Source organism: Lissotriton vulgaris, chromosome 3_1 (genome assembly GCF_964263255.1).
Source record: "Lissotriton vulgaris chromosome 3_1, aLisVul1.2, whole genome shotgun sequence".
Taxonomy (NCBI): Eukaryota; Metazoa; Chordata; class Amphibia; order Caudata; family Salamandridae; genus Lissotriton; species Lissotriton vulgaris.
In genome coordinates, this window is record NC_141689.1 from 1,949,326,776 (window position 1) to 1,949,340,804 (window position 14,029).

Here is a 14,029-nt window from a genome sequence, read left to right on the forward strand (position 1 = left end):
TCATTAGAGGATGGGGTTTAGATTAGGGCTCCAAGGTGTACTAGATGATATACGAGTAGGAGCAGGGGTGGAGGTTGGGTTAGGTGTTGCTGTTAGGGACTAGCCAGTAGGGGTTGGGGTAAAATCAGGTTAGGTTTAAAATGTAATGGTGATCTTGTAGCTGTAAAATACATGCATGATGTTTAGGTAGGTGCTTTTACTAAGTAAAGTACACGTTTTGCTGATTTAGTGGCTTTAGTTATGTGAGAGAAGAGAGTTTGAGTCCGCCTTCCACAAATATATTGAGTAAACTTCTACATTTATTTCCCTACATAAATATAGTTATCATATTGAATGAATTTGTGTTGGCATGATACTGTAATACTGGTTGGTAAGTCACTGTAAAAAATTCTAAGCAGAGTCTCCACTTATTTCAGACCATGGTGGTACAGACATATCTAAAGTTAAAATGGAGAGAAATCATCCAACCAACACTATGCCAGTCATTCTGGCTATCATTCAAAGAATTATTAAAGCAGAAAGCTTTACGTTTGTTTCATTGAGTCCATTATCAAAGTGGCAGCAATTCGTCTTGAGGAAAGTCAAAGTATATTTGCCAAGTCACAAATTATGCTCCAGAACTTCCCTAATTCTATAAGAAGGAATTTCTCCCTACAAGTGTTAGAATTGGCATCTTTGGCGTGGTTTCCCCAGACGTTTTGCCTCTACTTCCTATATTTTTTATACTGTGCTAGATTTCGTTTTTGCTGGCTTAGATGCTTTGGGCACTTTGCCACTATTGATCAATGTCAAAGTGCAAGTGCTCACTGTGTAAATTGCTATTACAAATGGTTTTCCCCGATTGGCATATTTGATTTACGGGTAAGTCCCTAGTAAAGTGCACCGAGTGTGCCAGGGTCTGTAAATCAAATGCTGCTAGTGAGCCTGCTGCAGCGATTGTGCCTCTCATATGAGTAGCTCTGAAATAGCATCTCAGCCCTGCCACTGCAGTGTCTGTGTGCAGTTCTAAGCTGCTATATCGACCAGGCAAGTGCACCCACTTGCCAGGCCCTAATCTTCTATTTGTGTACATGTTAGGCACTCCCTATGGTAGGCCCAAGATACCTTCTTGGGCAGGGTGCAGTTTATGTGAAAGGTAGGACATGTGCTGGTGTGTGTGACATGCCCTGATAGTGAAATACTGCCAATTACATGTTTCACTATTGAATGGCTATCTGCCCCATAAGAGAGGATGGTAAACAATGTGTAACATCTCACAAGCATAACTTTATATTGGAACAAGATAAAGAATTAAAGTTTAGGCTGCCTGAACTCAGAATTTAATAACACATCTTTTAGTAAATATGGCTCTTAAATTGTGTTTTTGAAAATGCCACTTTTTGAAAGTATGCATTTTCTTATCTAACCATTCTGTGGGCCTCTGCCTGTTTGTGGATTGACTGCCTGGTTTTGGAGTGACAGAGGCTTGGGATATGCACTTTCATGTAGACAGCCATTGGGGTTTTGGGGGTGTGCCTGGCCCTTCCTGGATAGCTTAGAGTGGATCTGAATAGGGATTGCCTGCATTTAGAGTAGTAAGAGGCCTTGCACCTGAATATGGCCTGTCTCCCTTGCACAATTCTGTTGACACCCATTGTGGTCATATTGCACCAGTAAGGACAGAACTGGTTCGGACTGGGCTCAGAGACCATATACAAAGAGAACAAAGACAAAATGGGGTATAAGTAGCAGACCTTAAACCCCAGAACTTTATATAACTTCTGGACTCAAGAGGAACCTTTGCCAAGAAGAAGAGCTGTAGAGCTGTGAGGAGGAGTAATACCCCTTGATGTGTGCTGTGTGGAGTTGGCCTGCAGTTGCTGTATCAGCCAAGGAGAGGGAAAAGACTGAAACGTTGCTGTAACCTGCTTGAAGAAGATCTCCAAGGGCCTGTCTGTGCTGGCCTCCTGTTCTGAAGTCTCAGGGATACAAATACTTCACCCCAAACTCCCTTGAACTCTGCTGCTGAGATTTCTGACCTCCCAGGAGGTGCCTATTTGTGTTGTGGGCCTCTGGAAGTTGTTCCTGCTGTTAGGAGCTGGATGAAACCTGAAGAATGGAAGCAATTGATGCATTGCTTTTCTTGTAGCTTTTTGTCCTGTTGCAGCTCTGTTATGAGAGAGGAATTTCCATGCCACTGCTGAGACGACACAGCGCCTGTCGCGGTTGCATCGATTGCCAAAGCATCCTGGAGGTCCACGCATCACACCAGTGCAGCAGGTTTTCCAGATGCATCACCCACGGACCAGAATCGTCCTGGAGTCGACGCATCACTTCCCCCTACAGCCCAGATTTGACGCATCACTTCCAATGCGGGCAGCAGAACTGTTTCATCGCCTCCCCAAGGACTCAGGAATAGATGCATCTCTTTCGTGGCACTTCCCATCTCTGAGGCTGTTTGGCCTTGTGAATTTTGACACTTCTACAGGTACTTTCGGTAGAATTACAAATCCATAGTTTTATGTGGACCAAGTTACTTACAACCTTTGAAAAGTCATATTCTTATTACATGTATGTTGGATTTTTGTCATTTTAGTCTTGTTGAGTTTAGACAAAAATACTTTATGTGTCTAAACTGTTGTGGTGTCTATTTGTCATGTTATCACTGTATTACTATTTGTTTTGAGTACATATACTTTACACATTGCCTTTGGGATAAGTCTGTCTGCTTGTGCCAATCTACCCAGGGAGTGAGCAGGGGTAATCTAAAGTGTGTAGTCCCTTACCCTGACTAGAAGCGAAGGTCCCTATTTAAACAAAGGTACCTACCTCGGCCAACTAGAGACCCCTGTTTCTAAGAACAAGCATCTCATTTGTGAGATGCCTGCACCGAGGTGCTTATGGCTAAGCGATGTTTATGGCTATGTGCAATTAGGTTCAACTCTTAAAATTCACGAATGGGTTAAAAGCATGACTGTTTCTTACCTGACCCTGACAATGATCACCACTTTTCAGCCTCAAGATGCTTATGACTCGCAATATGCTTTATAAATTAAGGTAGGTAGAATTTGAAATTCTTCTTCCAGCTCTGCCTTGCCGCTTCATTGGTGCAACCCTAGAGGGTTACATGGGTTTATATACTGAGGGTAAACGAAAAAGAAAAACGTTTTGTAAAATTTAGATCCATCTTGAAAAGATCTACTTGAGTGGGAAGAACATACACAGGAACTTTTGTCATTGCTAGAAATGCGCATCCCAGCTAAGACATGGAGCTACAAACAGGCATGCATTGGCAGGCTGTCGCTAGTCTCCTATTTATCCATCGGTAAAATGTGGCATCCAAGGTCGGGCACAAATATAATACATTACACCTTGTTGTTTTTTTATTTTAAAAGTTATATATTAATATCACAGATACGTTAATTTGATTAACGCATCATTCGTCTTGTTTTAAAGGATGGTGTCTACTAAAATACCTCATAGTAAGACAAATAAATAATGTGTTACTAATGTACAATACCGTTCTACCAGAATGTAACAACGAAAGTGTTTCTAAAGACCACATAGCGTGAAATAATTATTCTTTTAGTTGCATGATATACCTAATAATGTAACTTTCTTTCCTGCACAACTTATCTTCCAATGTTAAATAGTTTCGTGTTTATTTACCTCATAGATGAGTGGCCCAGGTAAATATTGTCACCTTAACATCTCATTCATACAATCCAAACAAAATATGCTCCTAGCTAAAAATGAAAATAGTTTCATTAATGCATGAACGAAACTCCCATTTCAATGCCACAATGTATGCCTATATGTTCTCATGTTCAGATTATAATGATGTGTATAGAGTCTTTGATAATGGTGAAGGCCAGCGGAGGTAGCCCTACTTCGATGTAAAATACATAGAATTAAATGGAGTTTCTATATATCGTGTCATATTCCTTTTTCACTGAAAAGTGAATGATTGTTACGTGTCTCTTCACTTGTCTTTAAAATAAGAATAAAAGTCAGAAATAGTGTTTTAGATACTATACAATTATCAAAGCTGTTCCCATTAATACCAATATCAGAGATATTACTAATACCACTTTGATTCTGTTTGATATCTGCTCCCAATACTGCCCGATTGTAAAACCGCACACTCTATTTACCACTAGCCTCATATCAGGGGCATTGAACTTGTGATAGGTGGGAGCTGTTTTACAAACCGAGTATTCAAACCAGAGACTCCTCTGCCCCTAGAAGCAATAGTATCATCATCATTATATTTAACTCGTTTTAATGAATTAAGTATGATATATCGGAAAGCCAAGGTCCTCGGGGCAACAATAAATCTCTATTTTCTGAACTTTTATTACAATTCTAGTAATTTCTGGGCTAGAGGGTGGCTTAACCCCAATATTGGAATCCTAAACTAAACTTCAGTTCTGTTTGGGCAGTGAGAAAACGGCTTCAAACCTACCCTGTGTAGCCTGACAGCAGGTTTGTGAACTCTGCTGAACAAGCTTGCCAAAATCACCCTTTTGAAATGTAGGAAAACCTGATAAAAAAAAAACTCTCTGCTGCTCACAAGGTAGAATACGTCATATTTAAGCGAGCAAGATGTGTGAAATTTAAAATGGCATGTTTCCCCAGGGACTAGGCCCAAAATAGCATTGTCAATATTTAGCCTGCACCTGACACACAGAAATGGTCAAGGTATAGATGATACACTTTAATCCATAACTCTTGACCTATATCAGCAACAGACTCCATTCATTTTTGATGTTTTGTAAAAATGTAATCTAATTGTGAAGTTGGATGTTTATTAGATATATTGGAAATAGAACTTTAAGAAAGTTGCCATTTCCCTGCATTAGCTCTCCAGCAACCACCCTGCCTGTACTTGGCCCCAAATGAGATGAGAATGAGGTGTGAAAACTGCTCCCATGGCAGTAACAACGGCCCAGGAGTGGTGAAGTATTCTTTTTCCTTGCAGGAAGATCAGTTAGGGAGAAGCCAGGGACTTAATTATCTTTAAAGGGGCCGGCTCTGTAAATACCAAATGCTAGGTGACACATGGAAACTTTCAGTTTAAGTCCAGATAGTTAGACTGGCCCAAACCCAGTGGTAGGAAAACTAGTTTAAGTACTGAAGATGAGTAGACTGCTCATTACCATAACCACAACTCTGGGTGGACATGCATGCTCTGCATAAGGGAAAATCAATTTCTACATCTTGAATTTTGAGATTAACTGGCATTCCGATATTGTTTGGTTCAAGGCAAACAAGAATTGCTGTAAAAGTGCTCATGGTTGCCCCCAAGAACTTAAACCCCATTTGTTAGAGATTGCCCGGGCGTCTCATTGACCCAATAGTTAGTGCCAGGCATAAATGTGACCCTTAAATGTCCCAAGCACCATCCCCAGAACAGTCACTGGACCTTCAGGAGAGAACTGGACCAGTTATCTATGACCTGAGGGGAGTTCTGATGGACTGGACCTGCTCCTCCTATACTCAGGACAAAGGAGTGGACTCCAAAGGTCAGTTGAGTGACCTCCTGTGTGGTTACAGGGAACAATTAGCCGCAGGCGATCTTCTCTTTGAAGTGCCCAGCTGATCAATGGTAACTGAATTTTGCTATTGACCACTGCCTGACACCTTGAGAGTCTCTAAGTGCCTCCCCCTGAAGTCCTGGGGGCTTTAGAAGCATACAAGTGTGGATGCTTGGGCGTGGAAGAAAGTTTGGAAACTTCTGAAGCTTTTTCTAAACAGCTCAGAGGGGCCCATTGAAAGAATTATCTGACCAGCAGTTCCACAATGTCTGATTGGATTTCAGCTTCATCCTACTCAAACCTTCCTGCATCCTGCATTGGGACTTGGAACATTTTGATTGAGAAATTGCCAAATCTCCAGGGCGCCAGCTGGAGTAACCTGCTTCAGGTATCTGAACTTTGGTTCCACGGTGGTGGCTACAATTTTAGTGACATCTGCGCAGGAAGAATTTTGTTTCTCAAAAAGTGACAAAGTCTATTTCAGTGTTGAGACTTAGAAGAAATGACAACCCTTTTCTTTAAAAAAGTGACAAAGTCCCTATCTGATTTGGGACTCAGAAACCTTTCAAACTTTTTGACTTCCACCAAGAGCCATCCACTTGGTCTATCTGTGCATAGGTCCTTCACAGTCGGTCACAAATTGCACATAGTTCCCAGTCTACAACGTTCATACATATCATTAGCGCTTAGTGCTTTTTGGAGCTTTTTTATACTAAAGATTTAAAAAATTCTCCTTTACTGTATTTTTACTGATGTTGTGTCTTTTTTAAAAAAAAATGTTGCTTTATTTTTCTAATTAGATTTGTTTTTTTAATTGCTTTCTGATTTGCCTATTTTATTGTTTTTGTACTGCATACATACTTTCCACGTTGCCCTTTATTAAACCTTCTGCTCTGTGACGTAGCCACATGGGTGTTGAGCACAGGTTTACTTAGTGACTTTGAGTGTTTACCCTGACAAGAAGAGTTACTATTCCTTGAGGTGGACAGTCATCCATCCCAAATAGTAATCTACTTTCTGAAAAAAACACTGTCATAACCTTAACATACCCTCATTTTCAGTTATATCTGAAGAGCAAACTCTGCAATGTAAATAATATATGCATTTTCATGTTATTGATATAAAAACTTAATTTTTATTTCTGATCAGATTCACTAAGATTTTGTTGTGAGGAGATGTATTTTACTCATCGAATACTTCGGTTTGCTCCTAGGAGTAAACCAGAAGTGCCTGTGACTTGCTCCTTAATCCAGAGAAAAAATGAAGAGTACTACAAGAATAAGTTTCAGCAAAATCTTTAGGATAATGGGTTTATATATTTACTTATTAGTTTTGTATGGAGCACATACCTTAATCTTGCTGGGGTGACACCGGAGAGTATGTTAGATGGGTGACCCACTGTTTGTTCATGTACGTCTACCTGCCACAGTAAAGTAGTGAATTTCTGAGGTAATGCATTAACCCGCAACACAATATAAAGAGGGGGGGCTGGGGAGATAATAGAAAAAGGCAAGGCCCAGTACCAATGCTCCCTAGAACTAACGTAGTGCTCACTAAGGGGTAACTGTTCCTACAGAAAGAGGAGAAGACAACCTATTATGGTAAAAAAAATGTTGAAGTGTTCTCTCAATACGGCTGGGTGTTGGTTGAAGGTGGGGGAATTGCTCCTTTTGAATATAGTGCCCTCACACACACTTGCGAGTGTCATGATTCATCATCGGGCGTTGCTCCTCATGGGGGTGGCGCTGCTGTCCTCCACGGGCCCCGCAAGAGGGCTCTTTATCTGAGATCCTTTAAGGAGATGCCACAGTTGTGCATGTGGGTGTGTGGGCCTAAAAAAAGTGAGTAAGTGAGTTACAAAAAAACCCTTGCAGTAACCAGAACTGATGTTTTCAGTGGTCCGGAAGATAAGGTATAAAAACAAGGAATGGGGAGCACCTCCTAGAAGCAAGCATGTCAGAAGGACGAGTGTCTTCCTGCAGCTCTCAATATCTGTGTAAGTGTGTGATCGGTGAAGTTAGGTCAACATGTTTCGCGCTTCGAGGTGGTCTCTAATGGATCCAGGAGCGCTTCGTCAGGACCATGAAGTGAAAAATTAAAGAAAGTGAGAGTAGGAATCAGAGAACAGGCACGCAGTACTCCCACTGTACCTATAGTCAGGTGACAATGCATCTACGCGCTAATTGGAATGCCTCGATCAACTTCATTTGCCCAACACCTCTATTCAGAATGGTTGGCCTCGCCGGAGCTCACAGCGGTAATGAGGATGAGTCTAATCACGCTCCCCTGTGGTGGTCAATTACCTGCCCATCCACTTGGAGTCCCCGGTTCTCACCGGGGGTTGGGTAAAGGAACTCCATCCAGGCGTTCCAATTCGCGTGTAGACGATGCAGAGGGAAATTTCATATTTTATTTAATTTTCTCTCTGCATCGTCCCTCGAAATCCCCCCTTACCCTGTGGAAAACGAGCCCATAATCCTACCGATGCCCAGGCCGCTGGCGCAAACCGCCTCTTAGTTTCCATGTTGAATAGTTACCAAAATAAAGAGACGGGCGCTGGAAGCAGGAATCAAGAACAGAGTTTAATTCTCATGAGGAGAGCCTGTCATGTCAAACACGAAACAAGGTGCCATCGGGAGGTACTCTAACAAGTGAGCTGAAACTCTGTCTTTTATACTTTACAAAACACTTGGTATTACTGTCACAGCATTGTGAAACAAAGAAAAGTCAACCCCATAATCCTCGTGTCAATCCTACCCCACATGTGTTCACAATTGGGACCCTTGACTTGCTGATAAGAGAGGGGGCAATGACGCAGCTGAATGTTCCGCTGATTATTAGGATGTGTGCGCCTGATCATAGCCCAGGGGGTGGGGTGGCTAGGATCAATAGTGGGTCCTTTGAAGAGGAGTGACTTCATACAATAAGGGCAGTAATGGTATCTCCTGGCTCAGGCGATGGCCTCGGACATGTGTGGTCAGCCGGACTCGGGGGAAGGGGTCATCAAAGGAGTGGTATTCATGCCACGTGGACAATCGAGCGCGGAGGGAAGGCTCGTCAACAGAGGGGCATTCATGGAAGGAAAGGAGGTGTTGGTCAGGCGCGGCCGTGACTCCCAAGGACAGGGTCTTGCAGAGGAGGAAGGTTTATGACTTGTCCATGTGAGGGAGAAGGAGGGGGTCAGGGTGCGCGCAGGGTCAGAGTCGCACAGAGAGAGAGAGGTCTTATGACCCGTACATGAGAGAACAGGGGCAGTCAGATACAGCTGGGGGGCTATGTCAGCTGAGGCGAAGGATGCTTCTTCAAGAGGAAAATGGGGGGGTGCCTGGGTCAAGCAGGAGGGTTGCCTTTCATAGCAGGGTCGCGCAGAATGCTGGGTTTCATGGTCTATGCATGTGAGAGTGGGAGGGGGGGGGTGCTCAAACGCGCGCAGGAGGGAAGCCAGTGATTCTAATGAGTGGGCAAGAGGCCAAGGTGCCTAAAATGGCTGTCATGTACATATGGGCACGGGCTTTTACTGGCGGAGCGATACGGTCAATATTTCAGGGTATACGTGGTGTCTACAGGGAGGGGGACGGGAGAGGGCAAATGAACGCCGCTTAGGTACATTAATTTTGCTAATTTCCACAGTCGCCGCTTTTAACATAAGCGAGTTCATTTTCCTATTCTTCCTAGTTGATGGGCGTACATATAAACAACAAAGTTCATTTTCCTATCCTTCCTAGTTAAGGGGCGTACATATAAACATGTGGTTGATGAAATAGCATTTGTCAATACTAACATATTGCATAGAAATCATGAACAGTTGATGTGATGGGCAGAATGCAGCACATAGGAAATTGCATTTGTCGAGTTCCTATCATTTCAAAGGCACTACATAGCATAAATGTTTCTGACTTAAAAATGTGACCAATGAACATTTTGACCAAGCAGTTGAGGGCGGAATCAGTTCAATATACAAAGTCTCTTCGTCACAGTGTCTTTTATCAGTGAGCCATCACTGGTAGGCTCTAGTCCGTGTCCTTTCGTTGGCGCTGTTGAGCACCGGCGGTGGAGCTATAGGTCCAGCTCGGTTCTATCCTTACGCGTTGCAGGGTGCGGTCAGTCCTCTGCTGTTAGACCACAGTCCTGTTCCCTAAACAATCCGGTTGGTGGCGCCTTATGCTCGGCACCCATAGTTCTATGGCAGCACCCTATTCCCAGCGGAATGCGGTTCTTTCCCTTGGCAAAAAGTCACGCGGAAAAGAGGGTGAGTGTTGTTCAAATAGTCGATAGGAGAGAGAGAGCGGAGTTGGGTCAGAGTTCCTGGGACACACAAAAGGGACCAAGGGAGCAAAGGATAACAAGCAGGCAGGCCCATCAATCGGGCCCAAAGAAGGGGGACGGAGACTCCAGGCACACGTGGGTTAGCAGACGGAGGGCTTCAAGGTGGCCCATCATTTTTCTTTTTCCACGTTGAAATTGCGGTCTCGTCCCGTATCCGGTTGCTCTGCGGCTCCACCTTTGGTCGAGGTCACACGTGTCCCAAGATCCGCAGTCGGGCTGTACATCACATCTGACCCATCTCCTTCGGTGATCGTGAATCTTTGAATAGGTACAAGACAAGGTTTTAGAGAAATGGCAAAAGAAGATATCTACGCATGTGAATTACTCCCTCAATTCTACGCATTTGGGAGATACGCTCATTGGTCACAGTCAGAGATCCGTTACCAAGCAGTGCATGTGTCAGCATATTTATAACTCAAGTGAGGATAAATAATATTCCCATCAATTGTGCATTACATCATATTCAACATTACGGAGCATTTCCCTTCTGGACTGGCTAACCTTTTCAAACAGGGCGGGGGTGCCATTATCGAGAGTTAGGCAAAACAAGGTTTTCTCGAGGGTCAACAGTTACTCATGGTCATCATGTTTATTTTCGGGACAGCAACTGGGGTCTATCAAAAATTGGGGCGGGGATGCTTCGGGCGCTCGCGCTTGGGTGCAAAAAGGGGGTGGGGCAATCTGGGCATTGGGGGTCGATCTAGACGTTGGTGTTCGTCCCTGAAGAACAGACATAAGGTGCCATTGACATACAGTTCCCCTATAACTGGCCAGATTTGGGGGACTTTAGTCGTCTTACCTGTCCTTTCCTTCTCAGCCAATTCAAGTTCATTCATTTTACAGAAAGGAGAGGCAGTAATATGGCGAGATTCAATCATTTTAGTTTCGGTCAATTTCGCTGAACGCCTTCGCGTTCAATATGTATCAAATCAGACTGGTGCCGGTGGGGCACAATTTTACCAATAAGAGGGAGAGAAAATAGAGAGACTCTCATAGAGAGTGAGAGTCGTCCGCAATCTAAACGAGCCATTCGGTACACGTATGACATGTAGAGAGAGAGATAAGGGGGTAGAGAGAGAGAGAGAGAGAGAGAGAGAGAGAGAGGGAGAGAGAGAGAGAGAGAGAGACGTGTACGAAAATAGGTCATTTAGTGCGCTTACAACACAGAACAGCAAAGGTCAGGTAACACGCAGATACGGACAGAGGGAAGACATAAATCCGTACATTACACACACACAAACTCAGACAGGGAAGACGGCACATGTATTACACATATATAAGACATTTCACGACAAGACAGGAAACAATTGTTAGCCAACAAGATCTGTTTTATATGTTCTACGTATCTTTACTATCCTATTTATCTACGTGCTTAGCTCTTTCTACGCCTCCCTCCTTTTCATTCTCGCCAGTTATCTCTGCGAGCGTTCTCAATTGCCAATACTTACACCTCGGTTGGTCGATCAGAAATTAACCTGGTCGTGCTATTTACCCATGGTTGGATCTTAATCCATTTTCAGTCCCTTCCTTTGGTGGGAAGTTCTCCAGGCTGAGGCAACGGCAAGTATTGATCGGGAGAACAGTCGGGCAGCTTGGCTATATCTATAAGAGTGTGAGAAAGGGGAGCAGTGCATTTTGAACATCAGCAACATTTCTAACTTCCTAGACGGGTGGTGCCGTGGCAACCCTTACCCGTATATTTTGCTTTGTCCTTTCCCTACCTAGTCAAGCGTCCAGTTACATTATTTAACATGTCATTTCTAGTCAATTTTTCGTCATTCAGTACCTGTCCAGTTTCTATGTCAGTCTATCCTTTCAGTCGCTATGTTCTAAGGAGGAACAGTCATGTTTAAGTCTACGTCTTTTTTAAAACTTATCGTTATGAGGACTATACACTTATCCCCTCTTTCCCTTTTCGTCGGTGGTTCGACCGTCGCTCTCCCACACTTCAGCCGTCGTTCTGACGTGACCTGCAGAAGGGAGGAAGAAGAAGGGGTGGGGGACAGCATTCAAAGTACATCAGCATGCAGTAGTCCGAAAATTCTTTTACTTACCACTTACTCGACCTATCTCCACGTACCGCCTTTCTTTACCATCTCGGCGTTTAAGCCCAGAGGGACCAGTAATGTCAGATAGATAATCATTGACGATCTGCGTATCTACATGAGTTACTTGGTCGCAACCCTCTTCGTCGGGTGCAAAGGCGGCGGTCAGGTGGCATTTCCGTGGTGTCGTTTTAAGGGTGTCCAAAACACTTTTCTGGCTGCCTGTGACACACAATGTAGCTGCTAAATATCTGATCCCTTTTGATTCTACATCTTTCATCATACTTATTCTTCGCTCACAGTAGTAAGACATCCAAAACTCATTAATGCAACTGCTACAACCATGCTTTCTTTTTCAAAATACTTTTAATAAAAAGTGTTGATGTACAAATACAGGCCTGCAACTCGGTGGGCCGGCTACAAAGCAGATTGAAACTGTACATAAGAAGAACGAAATAGGTGGCAGTTCATTGCATAAAGTGCAGCAGTGTAATAAAATCGCGTTAAACTTCCCTACAGAGCAAGCATGATGCATGTCAGTAATTCATCTTTAATAAATTCATAAATTCATTATCCAAGTTCATTCGTTACCTAAATTGCACCAATTCATTTTCCAACTTATAATCAGTACCCACCCTAAGTCAGTTCATCGTCCAAGCACATATTCAGTAACCTTCATATCTACTTTCATTATCCACAAAAAACTGCGTATATATCTCGGGACAAAAGGCTGCGCAATCAGGGTGCAACAAAGTTTATTCAAACGTTTCATTTTGTGTCGGCGCCATTTTTGGGTGGGGTCAGGCAAGTTCCAGCACAGTCAGAATGTCTCCAATGATTCGTGGTTGGACCGGGGCCTTCCGTTGGAAGTTCAAAAAGTTTTGAATCATGTGGTAACAGTCTAACGATAGTCAAAGAGTGGGGAGGGCGGCAACAATTTTCCTACCGGGTCATTCTGGTGTTCCTCCGGAACTGAACAAGTCTGTGCCGTGGCTGCACCTTAGCCATTTCCAAACTGAAGCTGGCGCTGGCAGGAGTGCGTCGATGTCGCTGTTCCCAGTGAGGGGGACGGGGGCGCCCATGCGGAGGGATCGGGGTGCCCCCCGGCTCTTATAGAATCTTCAAGGTTGAGGAGAAGAACAGACATGGGGCGTGCGCCCGTCCAGGGCAGAAGACCGCTTTTTGATGTTGACCCTCTTTAAGTAAGAGCATTGGGGTGTCGCTGGAAGCCTCCACCTGGAGGGAGGTGGGGGAGGCTCGTTCGCGTCACCTCCCCCTTCCAGCGACCCCGCGCCGTTCCTCGGCTCCGTCGCTTCGATATTGGCCGTGCCAGCCATTGAAGATGGGGGGGGGGGTCGGTGGCTGCGGCAAGACATCCCCCCCTTTTCTCTCGACATGTGGCGGGACTACCTGGAACTGTCCAGGCGTCGACATGTGGCGGCACTACCTGTAACTATCCAGGAATTTGACATGTGGCGGGACTACTTGCAAGCTCCGCCATTCTCGCTTTTGGCTTCGGCCTTCTTCGTGGGTCGGACCAGGCGAGAGACAGAAGGGGGGGTGGTCGGTGGCTGAGGCAAGACAGCCCCCCCCCCGTGGCCCGCAGGGCAGCAGGAGAGAAGGAGAGGACTCTGCCATTCTTTGGACCGCCTGCCCAACATCATCTCCTCCTGACCGTGGCCAGGCGAGCCCCTCGTGCCTCGAGGCCTCGCCCTCCGGATGGGCGTAACCGCGGACCTGTTGCACTTCGGGAGCTTCCGGAATGGGGGTAGGTACCTATTGAATTGTTTCTATCTCATGTGACCGTTATTTTGGGCGTGGCGGGCAATGAGGCAGACATGTTGGGAGCAGGAATAGGCAGCGAAGCCTAGCTACCTTGTGGCTATTTTTTGTTGTCAAACTTTTCACCATTTTACATTTCTTATTACGAACTATTTCTAATGTTTCTTATTTTTAGTGAAGTCAAAAGCTCATCAGGGGGTTACTGACTTAGTCTGATTTCTTTTTATTATTTTTCTTTCTCTTCCTTAGCGTGTTTCGAGCTAAAGCTTTCTGTTAGTAGGGAACGGTGATCACTTCATATTTTTATGTGTCCTTTTCACTAGGGGGGGTACCTCTGGACGGACCAGACGAGTTCCCTCC

General features: G+C 44.5%; 1 protein-coding gene across 1 annotated transcript in view; it reads left to right on the forward strand.

Moving 5' to 3' along the window:
• GALNTL6 (polypeptide N-acetylgalactosaminyltransferase like 6) overlaps positions 1-14,029 on the forward strand; it is a 2,516,565-nt gene that overhangs the window by 1,831,042 nt on the left and 671,494 nt on the right. The gene's annotated exons all lie outside the window — the stretch shown is intronic.